Raw genomic sequence first — 8,529 nt, forward strand, 5'->3', positions numbered from 1 at the left:
TGTAGCTGTATAGTGTCTGCTACCTGGATAATAGCTCATTGGTGTAAAAAGTCATTTTGAATCCTCTTACTTCAAAGTTGTGTTTGGTACTAAACCGGATAATTGTACAGGTTTGTCATACATTCCGTTCTCATTATGTGACATTAAACTGGTCCAATAATCATTTCCATTGTGAGATATTCACCATCTCTTGTAAAATATTATGTGAATATACTAACCACGAAAGATATATGATTTATAATGTTGCACAAGCTTATAGGCTCATGACTTTGTTATAATGAGGAACTTTATGGTAAAGCAGAGATCATAGGCAATAGTAATTTTGTTTTGGTTTTGTCATTAAAAGCATTCTCAATGTTGAGAACTGTTTCATATTTGTCTATGATCAAAATGATAGCATGTCAAATGTTGGTTATTTAAAATGTTACTTACTTTCCAATATCAAATATCACCATGTTATCAAGCATTGACAAAGTGTTTTTTACCCAAAGAGACATTTTAAAAGGCTTGACTTCTATATATATATATATATATATATATATATATATATATATATATATATATATATATATATATATATATATATATATATATATATATATATATATATATATATATATATCGGATAAGTTTCATGTACTGTCACCAATCTGGTATTTGCTCAGTGTTTGGTAAAGCTAACTGAATTTAGTTTTCATTTTAATTTTGTATAGACATATCATAATTCACTTTTGTATTTGTAAATAATCATGAGAACTTTTGGAATGAAATAAACACTTAAAATTCTAAGATTAATGCCAAAATTACACCTTTCAGGAAAATATTGAATTTAAATAAGAAGACATTATTAAAAAATGTAAGAATGATTGCTTTTTTCCACGAGTCAATATCATTTGTTAAGTTTGCATTTACACTGTATCTTCGTAAGTGTTGTTAAAGGTCTTATAAAGAGTAAAAATAAAATTGCTGAAAAGGAGATTTTCACTCGTTAAGTAATGCATGAAAAAGCACAAGTACGACAGTTATGGCAGAAAAATTGTTTAAGTGTGTATTTACTGAAAAAATTACATTTTTCCGAACTTTAGTCATATTTTCCTGTGAAAAAATCAAACCCGGATGTGTGATGTCAGTTTGAGAACCACTGTCTATGCTTGCCTTGAACACAATAGCGGCTTCTGTCAAGTTCAACAACCAGGATAGTGTTTATTTGCTACTGAGGATGAACAAATGTGAGCAGATGAAGAAGTAGATTTAGTCGTGTACGTCGGTCCGTACATGTATGAACCAGATGCCGTCCAAAATCCCCAATACATTGCACCACAATGATCCGATCTAGTATGGCAGCATGACCCAACAAGACTACCAGAATGTAGCTGCAATAATTGCAGCCCACTGGCTGTACGGTGGCTTTTTCTGTTGTGTTGTCCAGTGCTGGCCCATATAAAGCGATTGTGCTGTACCTTTGCCAAAGCTTGGCCCAATGTTAAATGAAGCTTCGAATCAAGGCTCCAAATAAGGGTTTTGCGTGCCAATCTTTACCAAAGATATTGACACCCAAGCTTTGCTGAACCCTTGGCGTTCTGACCTTTGTGAAAGGTTATATTTCAAAGCTTAGGAATTATTCTTTACGCAAACATTGTTCCAAGCTTCAATGACTACAATTTTGCCATAGTGCTAGTAATATTAAAACAAGCTTTGTATTTCCATGGAGCTTCAGGTCACCATTGTTGACCTGCTCTTCAGGTCAATTGCAATTTTTAGCTCATATTTGGTATGTATATAAATACCAAAAGAGCTTATATGGTGAGTTGGTGGCATCTGTATGTATGTATGTGTGGATGTACATCCGTCCGATGCAAAGCTCCCAAACCACCACACCTACCATCTTAGTATTGGTGCACAGGTAGACCCAGTGGTTGAGATGTGACGTTCAAATGAACTTGTCAGTGTCAAAAATATGCAAATGAGGTAAGAAATCCTGCAAATGTGCAGGAGTGGTGGTAGTAACTGAACAGCCTACATATCTGAGTCAGAGCTTCTATAGTCTAACCTATTTGTATGCTGTGTATCTTATGTGTAGGAGTGCATGGTGGCAGTAACTGAAACAGCTTATGAGTCATTTCCTGTCATTGTTCATGAACTTACATGTTGGCAGACCTGCTCAAACTAAGAGGACTAGCTGTGTTGAAACATTCCTCTGGTATGCATGTTGCTAAAGTTGACCTCCAGTACCTAAAGTTTCAGACCTTTTTACTTTAATTTTGTCATTTGTTTTTCTGGTTTAAATATTTCGTGAATGGACCAATTCAAACCAAATATGAGCACACTGTCCTTGGCGGTATTTTTGTTCAATTAATTTGAGTCAATTTTGCTTCTGAGTCTTGGTAAGTCAATGGTTTGAAAGGTACACAAAAGCATATTAAATATACTTCCAAGAAAGTCAACCTTTTGTGTATAGGTCGTTTAAACAAGATTTGTATTTAGGCAAGCCAGTGATGAAAATACACAAGCAGATGATGTAAATACCTTTGAAGTGTTTTATTCGTAGTGCAACAAACTGTGGATCATGTACACTGTACCAACAAGTTACAAAGCTGTACTCACTTCGTTTTCCCTAATCTGCTCACAAATCCCCTTCTGCAATGATAAATTTGGTGGCATATGGGACGTGTAAGGAAGGACATGGATAATTCTTGAAGATGAACTGACTGGTACAACTAATACTATATCCAACTTGTATTGCCTTTGTGGTGTAGAGATGCTGTAAGCAACACTGTGCGCGTGCTGAGCGAGATTGATCTTGGCCAACATTCTCGTGGGCGTTGCTTAGGGCCTTTATTCGGAACTGGGAGCGCAGTTTTCAAATATTCCAAGGCAAATATTTTTTTGACCATTTTTTTCGCCAAAATATTAAAGCAATAAAAATTTCAGTCTTACTCTTCACAAGACCTTTAATTAATCACTTTCATCATTGTGACGTATGAAACCAATCAAGAAAGGTGTAACATGACAGTCAATGATGTCTATTGTATTTTACAGTAACTTTTGTACGTATTGTACATATACCATTTTCTACAAAGACTATGCAATTTAGCTTTTCTATCTTGCCAAATTTACATATTGTATTTACAGAAATCGATAGAAGATGTAATGCCATTGTTTTAATAAATGAAAGTTAAATGTAAATTTAGCAATTGAGTTTTGTCTTTAACTGAGAAAAATCCAATTATATTTCATTAAATAGCATATTATCTAAATCTTTGTGTGGAAGAAATAGAGTTGTAAATGATCTCATTCACTAAAACTTACTGAGTAATCGTTGGAAAATGAGTTACACAGTAAATATCTTTCTTCAAAGTACCGTGGCACATCCTGACATGCATCCGGGAATCAACTTAACTCCTTAGAAAATAGGCTTCCATCATCTGTGAGATGACTGTGAGAAAAAAAATCCTACTGCTAGAGTTCAAGTTAGGAAACTGATGATCACATGACTTTATGGCAGTTAAACTAATTTATTATATACCTGGAGAGGCTCGGAAGGTGATCTAACACTTGTGCAGTATGTTGTGTTTTATTACAATTTTGCACACCACTTTATTTATTAAAAGATAGGGCCAAAGTCCCTGAAGCTACTATAGACATGGATGCAAATTAAGTATTTCCTGACTCTATGAAATTATCTCACTAAGGTCATCCTAGGGACATGATGTAAACCAAACATTAAAGCTGTCTGACCAGCCGTTTTGAAAAAACAAGCGACTCAACAGTTGACAGAGCTCTGCTGTGTTATGTAGAGAATAACCTTTTGTGACACATGTATTGATGAAGAAGGTGGATATCTTTGATAGCTCATTTCAGGATTGCCTTACCAAAAATGGAAAAAAATTCCATAAAAATACAGATTTGCATATTTCATCAGACTATTATAGCAAATAAACGAGAGTTAATTACATTCTAATTAAAGTAAACAAGACTTGCTTAAATCAAGATTTACGTCATAATAAAAGCAATTCTGTCAGGTTATAAAGAATCTTCAGCTGGTTATCTATATCTGTATTTTCATCCTATTAACCAAACACATTTTAACTTTCAAATTAACATTGTAAGTAAGTTCTGTTGAATAAGTTGAGACTGTACCTACTCAGAGAAAGCACACTGAAGAGACAAATGTTTGTAACTTAAGAAGTTCAAGGTCATCAAAAGCATTATAAGGAATCATGTTACACTTTCATTGCACTGTTTACACAGATTGCATAATTGCTATAAATAGCACATGAGGAATCTTACAGCCCAGCTTTACCATAAAAAAAAAGTAATCTTATTTTATAAGCGGAAATTAGAACTTTCTCTATCTCTATTTATTTGACCACCCTATCATGACAAACTATTATGAGCAATTTCTTTTAGATAACATAAATGGTGGTTCAGAATATATCAAAGTTGGGATTCAGGAAAGTTGCCTTTACATGTTTTAATCCTCCAAGATGGTAAGCACTTCACTATGAACTGTCAAAAAAAGTTGAACGTTCTGATAATTTCACACTAAAATTATTTTGGCTTTGATGATTTCCTAATTAATTCAATTATTTAAAATCATATTAATTATTTTTTCTGGGTGAATTGATAGGGTTTATACAGTACAAGAATTACATACAATGTAAGTCAAATTTTGACCAAAAATGACAAAAAAATTCCTTAAAAATACACATTTGCATATTTCATCACAATTTGAACAAATCTAAGTTGGGTTATCCCTAGGGACCTGTATACCAAATAACAAACCTGTCTGACCAGCGGTTATGAAGAAGAAGATTTTTTACCAAAAACACCTTTTTTGGCATTAATTTGCCTATTTTCAACAATATCAAAAAATTAAAAAAAGAGTTTCTCAAAATCATATTTTTCATCTACACAACAAATATCAAATCAGTAAGTACTGCGGTTCTCAAGATATTTGAGTGGACGGACGCCTCACAAACGGACATACATACATACATACATACATACATACAGACTGACGCCGACGGATACCCATCCCAATAGCTTCTATAGACTATAGTCTATAGTAGCTAAAAGATAGGCATTTGCATGCAAAGAACTTTCATTCTAGTTGATATACACATGTTGCTATTTGCACATGTCCTCATGAACAAAGAAGCACAAGATCAAAACTGTGTCTCCTTGTTCTGATTGTAAGGATGACAGTGATATTGGCAACATGGTTGACTTTTCTGTTTTTGTATGTACTCTGTGGTTTTTCTGTTGATCCATGCTAGCTTTGTGAAATAAAGAACATAATCAAAGTAAGTTTGATCATGGCTTCAAATACATCAATGCAAAATGTTTGCAAAGTTGTCCTTTGAGTTCCATCTCATTCTTTGTTGGTACATGTTCAGTTCATGGCAAGTTCAACTGGTAAACAAATGACATCATTGGTTTTAATATCTGTAGAACATATCTCTGTTATATGGCAGAAAGATTACTAAAGATTGGACCCTTCTACTGTGTAACTAGGGTTGCAAAACCCAAATCAGGGCAGTAAAGATTAGTATAATTTTTATGGAATGAACATAATGTAAATTATTAGTTTCAGTACATTCCTGAATTTGATGTCATTTACAGGTTCCCCGAGGCTGCAGAATATACGACATATCTTTTTTTATTTCAGAGTAGAACATTGATGAGAGGAATAACAACTCCAACTTTAATGATTTGTGATGTGATCCTCTATTCATCTTCTCTAACAGTTGCCAGTTGGTTATCCAGAAAAAAATAACACTTTTGATTGACTTATACAAAAAAGACAAGAAATGAAATTTTTTAAAGAACATCAAGTACAAAGTTGACACACAGTCTGTCCTGGATGACACTGTTATAACTAGCATCTTTCAATATTGAACACTCAATGTTATAACAAGTATCTTTCAATATTGAACACTCAATGTTATAACAAGTATCTTTCAATATTGAACACTCAATGTTATAACAAGTATCTTTCAATATTGAACACTCAATGTTATAACTAGTATCTTTCAATATTGAACACTCAATATAACTAGCATCTTTCAATATTGAACACTCAATGTTATAACAAGTATCTTTCAATATTGAACACTCAATGTTATAACAAGTATCTTTCAATATTGAACACTCAATGTTATAACTAGCATCTTTCAATGTTGAACACTCAATGTTATAACTAGTATCTTTCAATATTGAACACTCAATGTTATAATTTAAGAAGCATCTTTCAATATTGAACACTCAATGTTATAACTAGCATCTTTCAATATTGAACACTCAATGTTATAACTAGCATCTTTCATATTGAACACTCAATGTTATAACAAGCATCTTTCAATATTGAACACTCAATGTTATAACAAGTATCTTTCAATATTGAACACTCAATGTTATGCTAGTTAAACTAGCATCTTTCAATATTGAACACTCAGTGTTATAACAAGTATCTTTCAAGATTGAACACTCAGTGTTATAACAAGCATCTTTCAATATTGAACACTCAATGTTATAACAAGTATCTTTCAATATTGAACACTCAATGTCATAACAAGTATCTTTCAATATTGAACACTCAGTGTTATAACTAGTATCTTTCAATATTGAACACTCAATATTATAACTAGTATCTTTCAATATTGAACACTCAATGTTATAACAATTATCTTTCAATATTGAACACTCAGTGTTATAACTAGTATCTTTCAATATTGAACACTCAGTGTTATAACTAGTATCTTTCAATATTGAACACTCAATGTTATAACTAGTATCTTTCAATATTGAACACTCAGTGTTATAACTAGTATCTTTCAATATTGAACACTCAATGTTATAACTAGTATATCTTTCAATATTAAGTAAGGGCCAATCGCAACATAGCATTTTCAAATTGATGGTTTTATCTGTAGTCAAGTCATTGGAACACTGTCTCTTACCTTTTGACATATTCTAATTTCTGCCAGTCTGACCCTGATACACATCTTTCCTCAATGTATATGTATAGGAAATTGCACTACGCCTCTGTTATTACAGATACTGTAGTTGCAATGTTGAAATAGAGATTCTGTACCTCCACTCTGGAAATACAGATACTGTACTTGCACTCTGGAAATACAGATACTGTACTTGCACTCTGGAAATACAGATACTGTACTTACACTCTGGAAATACAGATACTGTACTTGCACTCTGGAAATACAGATACTGTACTGGCACTCTGGAATTACAGATACTGTACTTGCACTCTGGAATTACAGATACTGCACTTGCATTCTGGAAATACAGATAGTGCTCTTGCATTCTGGAAATACAGATACTGTACTTGTACTCTGGAATTACAGATACTGTACTTGCACTCTGGAAATACAGATACTGTACTTGCATTCTGGAAATACAGATACTGTACTTGCAATCTGGAAATACAGATTCTGTACCTGCACTCTAAAAATACAGATACTGTACTTGCACTCTGGAAATACAGATACTGTACTTTCTCTGTGGAATTACAGATACTGTACTTGCACTCTGGAAATACAGATACTGTACTTGCATTCTGGAAATACAGATACTGTACTTGCACTCTGGAAATACAGATAGTGCACTTGCATTCTGGAAATACAGATACTGTACTTGTACTCTGGAAATACAGATAACTGTACTTTCTCTCTGGAAATACAGATACTGTACTTGCACTCTGGAAATACAGATACTGTACTTGCACTCTGGAAATACAGATACTGTACTTGCATTCTGGAAATACAGATACTGTACTTGCATTCTGGAAATACAGATACTGTACTTGCAATCTGGAAATACAGATTCTGTACCTGCACTCTGGAAATACAGATACTGTACTTGCACTCTGGAAATACAGATACTGTACTTGCAATCTGGAAATACAGATACTGTACTTGCATTCTGGAAATACAGATACTGTACTTTCTCTCTGGAAATACAGATATTGTATTTGTACTCTGGAAATACAGATACTGTCTAAATTTTTTTCATTTATAAAAACTGAAGTACTTAATAGTTGTGCTAGTAATTGTCTGGCAGTGACATGTAACCTTTATAGAGGTAAGCATGTCAAATACTTTACTTATACTATCTTATGGGTACATATAGCTATTGTTGAGATGAATCATTCTTGGAAATCACTCACTGACCAAGGATGTTCATAAAAAAGGCAAGGGTTACTCAATATATTAAAATTCTGATTTTTATAATTCTTTCGACATTTTGTTTTGCCCTGGCCCCTTACACAGTATGTGACAATGCTGGTTTGCTATCAGACATGCTAACAGGAACTAATTGGGCAAAGTGACTGTTGACCTGGTTGTAGCAGCCAAAGTAAGTGGTACCCGCTTGCTTGCAATCCTGAAAGCTAGATCTTGCAGCTCACAACAGAAGACACACAATGAAGAATTCATCCATTATATTTGTAAAAGAAACAATTTGATGTTAATATAGTTCATCCACAATATGTTTCCTCATGACACTGGA

The sequence above is a fragment of the Ptychodera flava genome, chromosome 18, assembly GCF_041260155.1.
Source record: "Ptychodera flava strain L36383 chromosome 18, AS_Pfla_20210202, whole genome shotgun sequence".
Lineage (NCBI taxonomy): Eukaryota > Metazoa > Hemichordata > Enteropneusta > Ptychoderidae > Ptychodera > Ptychodera flava.